The sequence below is a fragment of the Ahaetulla prasina genome, chromosome 2, assembly GCF_028640845.1.
Source record: "Ahaetulla prasina isolate Xishuangbanna chromosome 2, ASM2864084v1, whole genome shotgun sequence".
Classification (NCBI taxonomy): Eukaryota; Metazoa; Chordata; class Lepidosauria; order Squamata; family Colubridae; genus Ahaetulla; species Ahaetulla prasina.
In genome coordinates, this window is record NC_080540.1 from 273,040,173 (window position 1) to 273,054,951 (window position 14,779).

Genomic DNA, 14,779 nt, shown 5'->3' on the forward strand with positions numbered 1-14,779 from the left:
CACAGAAGTTACCCACAAATGGATCCACCACACTCAGTGGTGGAAAAACTAGTAGGCCCCAATTGATATCTATGGAGATTCACAATCATCCAGATCAGGGGTGAAATGCTCCCAGCTCGGACCGGATCACCCGATCTGGTAGCGATGGCGGTGGGTGATTTGGAGAACCAGTAGCAAAAATCCCTTCCCCCCACCATGCCCAGCTGAGCCAAGCAATCATCAGAGGTTTTTTTTGTTTTTACTTTTAAAAGAATTTTTTCTTCGGCTGAAAAAATGCTTTTAAAAGTATAAAAAAAAGCCTCTGATGATCACACGGCTCAACTGGGATTGTCAGAGCCTTTTAAAAGCATTTTTTCTACAATCTTATTCAGCTGATGAGATTGTTTAAAAACTGCTTTTAAAAGCTATGACAATCCCAGCTGAGTTGCCTGAACGTCAGAGCCTCGGTAGAAAAAATGCTTTTAAAAGGCTGATGATCCCATCTGAGTTGCCTGATCATCAGAGCCTTTTAAAAGCATTTTTACAACCTCTTTGGCAAAGAGGTTGTAGAAAAAATGCTTTTAAAAGTAAAAAAAAAGTTGGCCACACCCACCCAGTCAAATTACACCACCACGCCCACAGAACTGGTAGTAAAAAAATTTACAGTTCACCATTGATCCAGATCATAGTTGTGCCAAAGGTGCTTTTCAAAAGCAACTGGATTTTCTTAGTGTTTTTTTTTCCTTGAAAACTCTGTCACCTTAGAATACTCATATCAAATGATCTAAGTACCAAAACCCACTGTAACAGCATCGCCAAAAAGGCATTAAGAGTTGTAAACTTAATCTTGCATAGCTTCTTCTCCGGTAATATCACACTACTAACCAGAGAATACAAAACACTTGCTAGACCAATTCTCGAATACATCTCATCTGTCTGGAATCCGCATATTGGGCATTAATACAATTGAACATATCCAGAAATATTTCACAAGAAGAGTCCTCCACTCTTCTGCTCGCAACCAAATACCTTATACCATAAGACTTGAAACTCTGGGCTTAGAAAACTTAGAACTACGCCGCCTTCGGTATGACCTAAGCGTAGCTCATAAAATTATCTGCTACAATATTGTACCTGTCTATGACTATTTCAGTTTCAATTGCAACAATACATGAGCACACAATAGATACACACTGAAAGTGAACCGCTCCAAACTCAATTGCAAAAAATATGACTGCAGCAACAGAGTGGTCAATGCCTGGAATGCACTACCTGACTCTGTGGTTTCATCCCAAAACCCCCAAAATTTTAACCTTAGACTATCTACTGTTGACCTCACCCCATTCCTAAGAAGTCTGTAAGGGGTGTGCATAAGAGCACCAGCATGCCTACCATCCCTGTCCTAATGTTTCCTCTATTTGTATCTATTTTATGTATTCAATTCATGCTTATACTTATATATATATATGTATATATTACTTAATACATTTTTGACAAGTAAATTAATTTTTTTAAAAACATTTAGCGTCTCATCCAAGAAGAAGCTGAAGCTGAATTGAAGAAGCTTCTTGGATGAGAAGTGAAACTTTTCAAGAAAAAAACCCCAAGAAAGTCCCGTTGCTTTTTGAAAAGCACATTTAGGATACCCCATTAATAAATCTACCTACAAAATGTTGCAGATGAGAAAATTCAAAATAACAAAGTGATGCAAGTCAGTCAACATAAATTCATAGTATAGTAGAGGCTTGCAAGGTGACAAGAAGCCAAAGGAAAAGGAGGAAGTAAGAAAGGACATTCCATTCTACAATATTCTACAATCTCTTTCGCGCTTTCTCGTCTCTCCCATCATGCAACATCAATGAGACTGGGCTTTGTAGTTAGCTGCATGCTATGTAACTGTAAAAACTGGACTATTGCAATGTACCTTACATGAGGCTACATGTTGTGACTCCGGTCCCCGAGCCTGTCCTCATGGAGGAGGATGACTCAGGGAGTGAGGGAGAGGAGCCGACAAGGCCTCCCTCTCCAGGTCCCTCCTTCCTGGCAACGCCTCAAGTGCCGGCGGACGGCCAGGAAGAAGGCGTGTCAGAGCCCCCACAGTAGAGGATGAGGAGGATCGATCCTGGATTGACCCTAGCCAGCATCGGCAAGAGAGGCATGCAGAGGAAGAGGTGTGGCAGGCCCAGAGACTGCTGAATCACTGAGCCACATCCCACAGGGTATAAATCCAGGTGGGGTTGCCATCTGGCCCTTGTGATGGACAAAAGCTACTAAGGGTGAACTGCATCATGTGAGCTTCAGATAGTTTTTGGATTTAAGGTTTAGATTTTCGTGAATAACTCTTGACCATTCTTTAGATTCCTGGTTGCTCCAGCAATGGACTGTACACACGCTGACTCTTGATAAAAATCTTGGCTGGCACTTGGAGAGTAGCTGCCAGAACTTTCCTCTGTCAAAGGAAACCAGGCCAACTTGTAAATAAATTGCTGGCAGACGTCCTTCAACATTTTCTTAGGTGAGAGGGTGGGGACAGAACACTACACTTGAAGAGTATTTGTAAGCAATAGCTGTTACAGAATATAGCCATCTGGACAGTTCTTGAGGTCCCTAGGGTGTTCCACACCCCTGTTGTGTGACCTGCACTGGTTGCCAATTTGTTTCCAGGTCCAATTCAAGGTGTTGATTATTACCATTAAAAGCCATTATGGCATGGTGTTCTGACCTAGGCTTCCTTAGAAATTAAACAGCACAAATCTCTTTAATTCAAATGGCTGTAAATTACTTTCATTTACAGTCTGCAAGGCTTGATAAACAGTCTTTCAGAGGAAGGTTATCAACACCCACTTATCTCACATGGAATGCTGCCAGAGAGCTAATTTCCAGATGCAGGGCAAGGCCAAACTTGGCACAGAGTCACAAACAGAATTTTCAAATCTTAAATCGGCCAGATGGACTAATTGCTTCTTGCAAAAGCTCATGTCCTGTTCGCTTCTCTTTTATGTCTTATGGGAGGGGCCAAGTCAACTCTGTTTCTTTAATTGTTCCTGTTTCCTGACAGCTCTGTGCATGTGCACACTGGGAACAGGCTCACACTTTCCTTCTGCCTCGCTGATGTCAGACTCCAGAGATCCCAGAGGCAGCAAAGAACTACCAGATGGCCTTGGCCCCCTCTCTTCCTCCAACTCAGATTCATTGTCCGAGCCTTACCCAGACTCCAGGACTGGCCCACATTTCTCCCCAACCTCTTCACTGTCTGAATCTACTGCCAGCTCTGCTGGCCACTGGCGGGACACAACATGGGTCCAGGTTACCTGAGGAATCATCTCACCCCAAATGGAACTGGTCCGCCCCACTTGCACAAGTAGAAGGGGCATGATGCAAACACCATTGATTCTGGCATTCTGACTGGTGGGGTCCAGGAAAAGAGCATTTTCTGCCATGGCTTCTGCCCTCTGGAACATTGTTCCCCTTGAGGTGAGATCCATACCCATCCACTTGGCCTTCCATAGGGGCTAAAAACCTGGCTCTGCCAATTGGCCTGGTGCCCTCATACAGTTCAGCTTCAGCTTCTTCTTGGATGAGAAGCGAAATGTTTTCAGGGGTTAATAGACTGGTGAATAGACTGGGAAAACATTCTTCCTCTCCCTCTTTTGTACCTTGTTCCTTTAAACATCTTTGTTAATTGTAATGTTAATATTCATTATCTCACTATATTACTGTTTTATACTGTTTTTTATTGTTGAAAGCCACCTGGAGTCGCCTCTAGGCAAGATGGGCAGCATATAAATTTAATAAATAAATAAAATAAAAACAAGAGATGTGTTTCGGAAACACGGGAAGAAACTACTTTGTGTGAAGCGAAGATTTTTCATTCACAGTGTACATCATTTCAATACTTGTGAATTCTACAGGGTCATTCACGATTTAATTACTTAAATTTCCAGGGCACTCTGATGACTTTCATTTGCACTATCTGTTAAACAATCAAGATCAATTTATTTCTCTAAAAGTAGCAAAAAATTTGCTACATTATTATATGTGAGCTTCACCCACAAATGACTGCTAATAATTCTTGTTGACAGAGGATAGTTTCATGTTATTCATTTTATTGAATGTACTTTTATTGGTCAATAAAGTTTCTGACAATCTACTTTTCCCTGCCTCTAGAATAAAATACCTGGTCCAAACAGATACTTTGAGAATTGATACAATTTGTAATCCAATAAAACTGGAAGGACCCTGAGCAGGAAAAGGGATTCAAGCCAATCATTACCCATTTTCCTTTTATTCTGTTTAACATTTCGTGACACTCGGACACCCTATTATCACTGCTTGCTAGTCTGCTAAGTCTTTAAACGGAAGCTAATGTATTTAATAGCACGTTTGTAACATTAGCCAATATGTGTACAGATGATAACATATTCTTGCATACCCTCAGCATTTAGATCACAAGCTTGTCATTGGGTGGCACTGTTTCCCTATTAATCAGATAGGCACTGGGCCACCAGGTTTGATATTGGAAAAAAGGAAGATGATAATTACATAAGGGGAGAACTTTATTAGCAGAGAGTTTTTGTTACTCCCCAACATGAAAAGAAATTATCTCGTTCTCCTATTTTCCCTAACTTCCAATGAATTGCTGTTAATTATAAAATTATTTTATTTCTTTTTCCCTAACTACCTTATTATTATATGCTTGAGGTGATTGACATATGCATGGTTGCATTTGCCGAGCTGCTTTTCCAAGGCTTCATTACACAGTTGTGCTGTAATTTCTGGTCAGCAGACGGCAGGCATATGAAATGTGAAGAAATACAATCCTTTAAATCTCCTACAATTCAGCTTCATTGAATGCTAAGCTTGCATTCGACTGGTAATAGTGTGAGAGACAAGACCAGTGGTGAAATCTAATTTTTTTTGCTATCAGTTCTGTGGCCGTGGCAGGGGAAGGATATTGCAAAATTTCCATTTCCACCCTACTCCTGTGGGAAGGATATTGCAAAATCCCAATTCTCTCCCCACTCTGGGGCCACCCAGAAATGGTATTTGCCAGTTCTCCAAACAACTCAAAATTTCCGCTACTGGTTCGTCGAACTGCTCAAAATTTTCACTGCCAGTTCTCCAGAACCTGTCAGAACCTGCTGGATTTCACCCCTGGACAATACTGTATGATATTATAATTCTGTCTCTAATTTAAAAATCTCCCAAACTAGCTGTAAACTCCATCGCTGGAATTTTTTAAGGAGTGATTGGACAGCCATTTGTCTGGAATGGTATGGAGTGTCTTCCCTGAGCAGAGGGTGGCTAGGCCCTCCCTTCCAACTCTGTTATACTGTTACTGGTAACTTCCTCATCGCAGCTGTTTTGGTTGCCCATTTTTGTAAATACAATTACACCATAATTATTTTGTTTCTTCCTTTCCTGTCATACTTGATGTGCTTTTTAGAGTCACTATACAGATGAGGTAGTAAGGATAAATAATTCCCTGTCAGTGTGTTATTCTTATATGTTTGTTTTTCTGCCATTCAAGAAGCCTAGGCCAGGGGAAATAATCCTTTCCCACCCTTTAAAATAAACCATGTCAAATGTGGCACGCTTGGGGATACAAAAGGTCAGAAGATATGCTCCCCTACTAGGCTAGATTTTCCAACCAGAAACCAGTAGTGAATTCCCATCAAAGCCCTCCTTGTGATCCCAAATAACTTCCCTTAGTAGATAAACACAATTTACAGACATAATGAGAACACTTACATATAGGAAATGTTTTAGGAAAGCTGCTTTCCTTTATTTATGAAGAAGTGGGATGGAAAAGAAAATTTAAAAGCTATATTTTGCTCAAAGTGTATAATAAATAATACATGTTTTAGAGAGTTGTGCTAATATTCTGGAATTTTATCATGATGTTCCATTCCCACAAGAAGGGGCCAAAAAAAAGAGAGCCCTTGTTAGATTGCGCCTGAAGGATAAGTGCTCGTAATACAAACTATAAATAGAGTGCCAGTTAAAAAGAAAATTTGTGGTGGAAAGGTTACACTGTGCTGCGTGACTAAAATACATCTCTTATGAAGCCAACTTCATTGCAATTATTTTTGAAAAAGAACTCCAGACTGTGAAAACGACAATGTTAAGCTGTTATATAGTGTTGGAACATTTTAAATTGTGGATGGAAGCCAACAGGTTTAAAAATCCGGAAACTGTCTCCCATCTTTTACTGTAAACAAATACTGTGGAGAGCTTTTTAGATAAAGCTCAAAATAGAAGTTTGGAAGATTCAGATCAGACAGGGCATATGATACAAGTGGTTGTAGCAGCCTAAGAGCTAAGTGTGTGAATTTTGTATCAAAATGCAAATTTAAAATAAGAGGGACCTCTTATGGAAAACCAAAATATATTAGGCAGAAACTAATATAACCTTGACAACCCCAAAAAGTTTTTAAAATATAGAAAAATTCATCTAAATTTTAACAAATTATGTATGTGTAAAATTTAAAAAAATGTTTTTTTAAATATTATATTTTTTCTTTGCCTTTTTGGTAAGATCAAATGTATAGATCTTTGGTTATTCGGGTTTTCTCCCGCGTAAAATTGGAAGTGTCTTGTCGATGTTTCGACGAAGTCTCATTCGTCATCTTCAGGCTTCAGCTTCATGCTTCTGGGAGCAATGTGTGATTGCAGCTGTTTCTTCCTTTTTAACTGCTAGTGGGGGTTTGAACTGATTGGGTGGGAGCTTGGCTGTGCTCAGATTAGTCTGAGTTGCAGGGGGATTTGAGCTGGTGAGCTGCACTGCTGCTGTTTGGCTTCGTGTTCGTGGTCGTGCTACATCTTCATAGTGGGTGTCAGTCTGCTGCATGTATGGATTGGAGGGGTTTGAAATGGCTGATGTTGCAGCTGCGGTCTGGCTTCTGGTCCTTGGTCGTGCTTCCTGATCAGTGTGGGTTTGGGTCTGCTTACTGTTATACTTTAACAACAGAATAATCAGAGAAGCCATCGAGATAGAAAAACGCCCACATAGCATGAACAAACGAGATGATACCTCCCGCCTACCAGCCATTTGGAAACCCGCCCTTATTGACAAACGAGTCCCTAACACGAGGAATGACACCAGACCCACACTCACGAGGTCCACACAGGATGTCACCACCACACATCCACCCAGAAAGCAGACCCAAACCCACACTGATCAGGAAGCACGACCAAGGACCAGAAGCCAGACCGCAGCTGCAACATTAGCCATTTCAAACCCCTCCAATCCATACATGCAGCAGACTGACACCCACTACGAAGATGTAGCACGACCACGAACACGAAGCCAAACAGCAGCAGTGCAGCTCACCAGCTCAAATCCCCCTGCAACTCAGACTAATCTGAGCACAACCAAGCCCCCACCAACACAGGACACACCCCCAGCCAATCAGAGCACAAAAAAACCCCCATCCAATCAGAGCACAGCCAAGCTCCCACCCAATCAGTTCAAACCCCCACTAGCAGTTAAAAAGGAAGAAACAGCTGCAATCACACATTGCTCCCAGAAGCACGAAGCTGAAGCCTGAAGATGACGAATGAGACTTCGTCGAAACGTCGCCAAGACACTTCCAATTTTACGCAGGAGAAAACCCTGGCCTCTGGAATTCTGTGATGTGATGTCTTGAGCAGATGGCTGTGATGCAGCATCCCAGGTTTTGGTTTGGCCCTGAGTCTGAAGTCTTGTCATGTGTTCCTGGCGTGTGTCAGCTTGCTTTGTGTGGGGATCGGAGGGGGGGCGCAGCAGCCAGTGGTGCCAACATGGTCTGGCTTCTGGATGGTGGTTGTGTTTCATCTGTGGGATGGGTTTGGGTTTTAATCTGGTGAGGATGATTGGTGGTGGCGTTGTGTGTTATCCTGGGTCCAGTGTCAATTTTCGTGGCTGGGACTTGTTTGTTGACTAAGGCTACGAAACAGCCGAGCAATCTACAAACACCCACTCCATCTACCAATCAAGATGCAGCCACACAACCAACCAATCCACTCACAGCAACACTCCCCACCTCAACCAATCTGCAAACACCCACTCCATCTACCAATCAAGATACAACCACACAGCCTACCAACCCGTTCACAGCAACACTCCCCACCTCCCCACCAGTATTTATAGAGAGAGGGCAGCTCTGACCACGCTTTGCTCACAGAAGCACAAAGCCGAAAGCACCAGCCTGAAGATGATGAATGAGACCTCGTCGAAATGTCACCAAGATACTCTCAACCTTACACAGGAAAAGACCCAAATATGCCAAGACCTACATACCTATACCCGTGAAAACCTATGAAAACATGTATGTATGTATGTATGTATGTATATATGTATGTATGTGTTTGTCTTGCCCGCTCTCACCGCAGCCGGGGTCTGCTTATCTGCTTCCGAACGCCCTCCTGGCCCCAGCCCTGGCTCCATGCCCAGACAGGCTGAGGAGGGGGCATCTCCCGGCCCCAGCCCTGGCTCCATGCCCAGGCAAACGGAGCAGCTAGACCCCTCCCCCTCCTCCACAGCATGTGAGCCTGAGGAAAGTTTATTTCCAACAGCTGCTGATTGGAGTAACCCTCGCATCAGAAGACTGGATAGGCAGAGGCAACAGAAGGAAGGGAGGGGCAGGCCTTAATGAGTGCTGAGTCATGGAGCCACACCCCATGGCCTATATAAAGGATCTGCTTTCTGGCAGTCTCTGAGTCAGGCAAAGTTGAACTTATCTTGCTGAAGTCACTTTCTGGTCTCCTGCCTGCTCTGAGGACTTTGCTAGGACTTTGGGCAGAGCTGCAGGGGCAAGCCTGATTCGGATTTCCCTGACCCGGCCGTCAGCGGAGGAGTGGGACACGACAGTATGTATGTATGTATGTATGTATGTATGTATGTATGTATATGTATATGTATATATGTGTGTGTATATATATATATAAGGTGACCAACATTTTTACAATGAAGAGGAGGACACAAATAAATTGAAGAAAAAAATATCGTAAATAAAAGAAACATTTTATTCATTGCAACAATAATACAGAATACACTATAATATTAAAAATGCATAATAAAAAACATTTGTAACAATAACATTTTATATTGCAATTATGCTTACATATCTATTAATTATTATTTAAACGAGTACTTTTCCATTGAATAAATAAACTTGTAAATAAAATTATACATATTTGGAAATTATTAAATAGATAATGAATTAATAAAATGTGAATTATTGTGCTCACCTGTGTATGATTGAATATTCACTGAGAAAGAAGTGAGTCTAATGCATGAATGTGTGCTGTGTTGTGTATTGGTAAGAAACAAAGCCACTTGCATGCGGCGCACTCTTGCACACGGCACATGCTCTCAAAACAATTCTCCTATGCAGAGCGCATGCATCTCATAATCGTGTCTCATCGCACTGTACCAAGCCTTGATGAATCGTCATGTCAAATACAAATATGTCACATCACACGCAACGGATCGGATCAGATCAGCATCAATCAAATACAGAGATTTACAGATTAGTCTTCAAATATCAAAAAAGAAGACATGTAGGAGGACACTTTTCAAGAGACGACAGAACTTACAAAAAACTGTCCTACCTAAAGGAGGACGATTGGTCATCTTAATAAAACACACACACCACATGTGCTAGAATTGAACTGCATATATTTATTTATTTATTTATTTATTTATTTATTCACATTTTTATACCGCCCTTCTACAGCAAGTAAAACGACAATAATCCAAAACCATTTAAAATATATAACAAAGTTAAAAATCTAATTAGACTGCTGTATGCTTAAAACTATTAGGTAAAAATACAAAAGATAAAAGCCCCTGTTAAGAAACCCGCTAAAAACCCCAAATATTAAAATCAATCAATCAGGCCAGCCCCGCTTGGTGAAAAAAGAAAGTCTTGAGCTCGCGTTTAAAGGTCCTAAGATCAGGGAGAAGATGAAGTCCCACTGGCAGCTCGTTCCACAGAACCGGGCCCCCCACAGAGAATGCTCTTCCCCTGGGGGTCGCCAGCCGACATTGGTTGGCTGATAGCACCCCAAGGAGGCCCTCCTGTGAGAGCGCACTGGACGCACCAGACAATGGGAGGTAACTGGCGGCAGCAGGCAGTCCCGTAAATATCCTGGTCCAATGCCATGGAGCGCTTTTGTTGTGACCCAGGTTCCTGGACCCGGACTCCTGGACTCGGTTGATTCAGAAAGTGAGGGAGAAGACCTGGCAAGCCCTGCTTCTCTTGGGCCCTCTCCCTCCCTGGCACCCACTCAAAGGGAGGAGGAGGGGCCGGCAAGGCCTGATTCTCTCGAGCCTTCTTCTGATTTGGCAATGCCCCAAGAACAGTTTTGGAGTGATGCAAGACTGCGCAGACGTGACCGGCGCGCACAGCAGAAGCAGCGTTGGGATAAAGCCAAGGAATGATGGTCATGCAGTGACATCTGCAGAGACTATAAATAGGAGGAGGGACTTCCTGGTTTTTTGTCTTGGACAAAGCAATGAATTTGCGTGGGCAAACTGTATCAATGGAGGGAAGAATATATTCGTGAGTAATTCTGGCCTTATCTATAATTTCCTCGTTATCTCCAGAAACTTGGCAGGCCCGTGGGTAGCCGTGGCTAGGACATTTATCTATGTAAATAAAGTAGAAGAGGAGGCCTTTGACTGACTCTTTGTTGGGAGTATTGGGGGAGGGAAACAGAACAGCTTTAAAGGTGATAACCAACACCTTGAAGCGCACCCAGAAGACCACCGGCAACCAATGCAGCCCATGTAGGAGATGTGTTACATGGGAGCTACGAGGAGCTCCCTCAATCCCCCGCGCGGCCGCATTCTGTACCAGTTAGAGCCCTCTTTCAATATCGAAAGAATTGAAGAGAAGGAAAGGTTGGGAAAAAAGTAAATAAGTACAGTGAATCCTCAAGTTATCACCAAAATTGAACTCAATATTTCTGTTGTTAAGTGAGATATTTGTTAAGTGAGTTTTGTCCCACTTTACAACCTTTCTTGTCACAGTTGTTAAGTGAATCACTGCAGCTGATAAGTTATCTGGCTTCCACATTGACTTTGCTTGTCAGAAGGTCACAAAAGGTGATCACATGGCCTTGGGACTTGGCAACAGTCATAAATATGAACCTGTTGCCAAGCATCTGAATTTTGATCACATGATCATGGGCATGCTGCAAAGATCATAACTGTGAAAAATAGTCATAAGTCACTTTTTTTAGTGCTCTTATAACCTTTGAATTGTTGTTAAGACAAGAGCTACCTGTAAAGAGAATAAAAAAGGAATGACTTCCAGCTATCTGTGTTTCAGGGATGGGCTGAGAAAACATCATTCAGAGCACAATTTGCAAACTGGTAGTAGTAGTCAGTAGGGTTGTACCCAGACTAATTTAGTCATGCTTTGTGATTAATGACTAACATTAGTCTGGATCCAATCCTACAGGTAGTATTTCTGCTCTGTATGATTCATGAATTGTTCTCTAAAGACCCAAAGTAATACCCTTTCAGGAGGTCCTCAAAGTAGTTTTATCATTAAAGAACTTATTATGCTTGACTTCTATTAAGACCTTGATTGTTCAGCATTATCTAATAAACCATCCTATCTTTACTGAGTTCCACTAAAAGTATGAGATTCAATTACCAAGTTCTGACAGGGAACTCTCTTTCTAATGTTCTCCTAAGAATTTTATCTGCAGAGCTATGTGGAAAGAATAATTAAAGAAAATATTGGCCTTCAGCATAAATTAATGTATATGAATCTTATCATTCAAACATCTCAGAAAAATTTATTCTTACCTTAACATTTCGCTTGCTCATACAAAAGGTTGAAATAATTTATTAAACTGTTTCAACTCCTCCCCTTGGGACACTGCTACAGGGCGTTGCATGCCAAAACAACTAGACACAAAGACAGTTTTTCCCTCATGCTGAACATCTAATTCCTACAGTACTTATATAGGCTGTATTACTATTATCCTTCTCATCTTTTCTACTACCATTTCTTATTGGTATCATTATGACAGTATACACAGCAAACGAGATAACTATGCTGGATTTCGTATCACAGATCACTAGTCGAACACTTCCCAAGTGTTTAGGACTGCGTGATGTATCGGCGAATTATGCGAGCAGATCCCAGTAAGGTGGCCTTCTGCAGCTGACCAATGGTGATCTTGTCAGCGCCAATTGCTTTTAAGTGCTTGCCTAGGTCTTTAGGCACAGCTCCCAGTGTGCCAAGCTGAGAGCTGTGCTGGCGGTAGTGTAAACTACCAGCAGGTCCAACCATGCCAGCGAGGTCTAGGCCGAGGAGCAGAACTGAGTGCACCCAACAACCCATGCAATGATTCATGGTGAAACACCATTGAACGAAGCCTATACCGGCTCGGTCGTCGCCCGGGTTAACAAGGACCACAGCGGATGTTGGGGAACTTGGGCATCCGTCGACAAGTGGGCTACGGGCCATGGGTCCCATAGCTGAGCAACCAGGGCATGGGCCTGTAAAACTACTGGAAGCAGAACAACGTCAGAAGCGGCAGAGATACACCATGTCAGAGAACCGCAAGGTATCATCATTATCGTCATCATCATCATCATTATTATTATTATTATTACTCTATTGTTTTGCATTTACACCGAGAGCTTCTGCACCAGAGTTAAATTTCTTGTGTGCCTAATAAAGTATTCTACTCTACTCTATATACTCTACTCTACTCTACTCTACTGTTCTATTCTGTTCTAGTCTGTTCTAATCTGTTCTGTTCTAATCTGTTCTGTTCTGTTCTATCAGTAGGCAGCTTGGATTTAGGTTTTGATAAGCCATGAGCCATCTTCATTGAGGCCTACCCTATCCCAGAAAGTTGTTTGTCTTTGGGAATTATGGAAATTGAAGTGCAATCATCCTGGAAGACATTCATACTCGAAAAGGATGCCTCAGCTTCATACCTCCTTTACAGAAATATAGATGAACAGTATCCAGCAAAAACAAATTGTCTCGTGATAAACAATTGCCCCAACTTTATACATTGCCTTTCCCAATTATTTATGATCTGTCAGTCCTAGCACTGGCATCTAAATGCATGAAATGAAAATGTTATGTCTTCTACTTAAAAGCAGATAAAGATTTGAGAGCAAAGCTTTCCAAAATTCTTAAGCAGGAATGCAAAACCAGATTCCTTGGAATCAGTTGTCAGATCCCTTGCTATAATCAACTCCATTTTTAAGTGATATAAATCAAGTGTACTTACACTTTGGCCAGAATTAGATAGTGTGCCCCTGTATTATTAGATGTCATTCATATTTTTTTCTCAAAGAGAAGAATCTGGATTCACTCATTATTGCTCAGAATTCCACATCTACAATATTCCACGCATTTACGCCAATTGGCAAAAGTCAGATATCCACTGAATATATTAGAGAGTTTGTCTAGAGCTTGACATGAAAATGTTCTGAGGTTTCAGGAACAGTATAAAATATTTTGAAATTCTCGGAAAAATGAAAAGGCTAAATGAATTCAGGAAGAGACCAGTGACTCCCTAAAAAGGCTTCCTTGTCCCCATGGCCTAGTTGCCTTGTCACCAGACAAGGCAACAACTATTTTTTGAGGGTAGAAACAAAGAATGTTGGTCTTTATTCACTTTTTCCTTTCACAAATTGCATCTCCAGGTGCACTGCTGTGCTTTGAAAGTAATCTTTTCCTTTTAGTCTCCTGAAATGATCTTGTCTTGAATGCCCTCACATCTGGGGCAATAGAGGCAGCTTTTAATTTACAAACACAATGGAGACCAGAATTTCCATTGCTAAGTAAGGCTGTGGTTAAAGGAATCGTGCCCAATTTTACAACATTTTTTGCCACAATTGTTAAATGAATCAATGCAGATGGGATTCATTTGTTAAGGGAATATGATTTCTCCCAGTGACTTTGCTGGTTATACAGGGGTCCTATTCAGCAGGTTCTGACAGGTTCTGGAGAATCAGTAGCAGAAATTTTGAGTAGTTCAGAGAACTGACAAATACCACCTTTGGCTGGCCCCAGAGTGGGGTGGGAAGGGAGATTTTGTTTAAGATGTTTAAGAACTTGCTGACTCAAAACTGAGCAGAAATTTCAGTTAATTTAAGTTTTTTATTTATTTATTTCACAATTTATATGATTCCTCCAACTCATACATGGTAACTCTAGGCAGCTTACAACAAAAAGGTAAATTTTTAATCTGTGTAAGTGAAGAAATTATGAAATGTTGGACCTCTGCATTTAGGAAGGAAGGAAGGAAGGAAGGAAGGAAGGAAGGGGAGAAAAAGAAAGAAAGAAAGAAAGAAAAGAAAGAAAGAAAGAAAGAGAAAGAAAGAAAGAAAGAAAGAAAGAAAGAAAGAAAGAAAGAAAGAAAGAAAGAAAGAAAGGAAGGAAGGAAGGAAGGAAGGAAGAAAGAAAGAAAGAAGAGAAAGCCCTCAGCTGGCTAGAGGAAACTAAGTAGGTACATGAAGGAAACAATAATAAACCATTTCTGGTGGGTTTGAACCAGCAACCTGGAAGTAAAACAACTTGCCTTGATATCTTAGAACGCTATCAATGACAACTGCACAGCCAAACAATTTTTAGTAGGGATGGGCAAATTTGTATGTTTAACTCTTCTCAATTTCTCATTTATGTATGTAAATCAATTTTAAAAAATGGAATAAAATTTGCATGTAGTATATGCTTCCCCAAATATGAATATTTGTTTGCAATTTTACCTTAGCAAACAGCTTTTCCAACTGTAATGCACTGGCACATTTTTATAAATACAATTTTGTATAGAC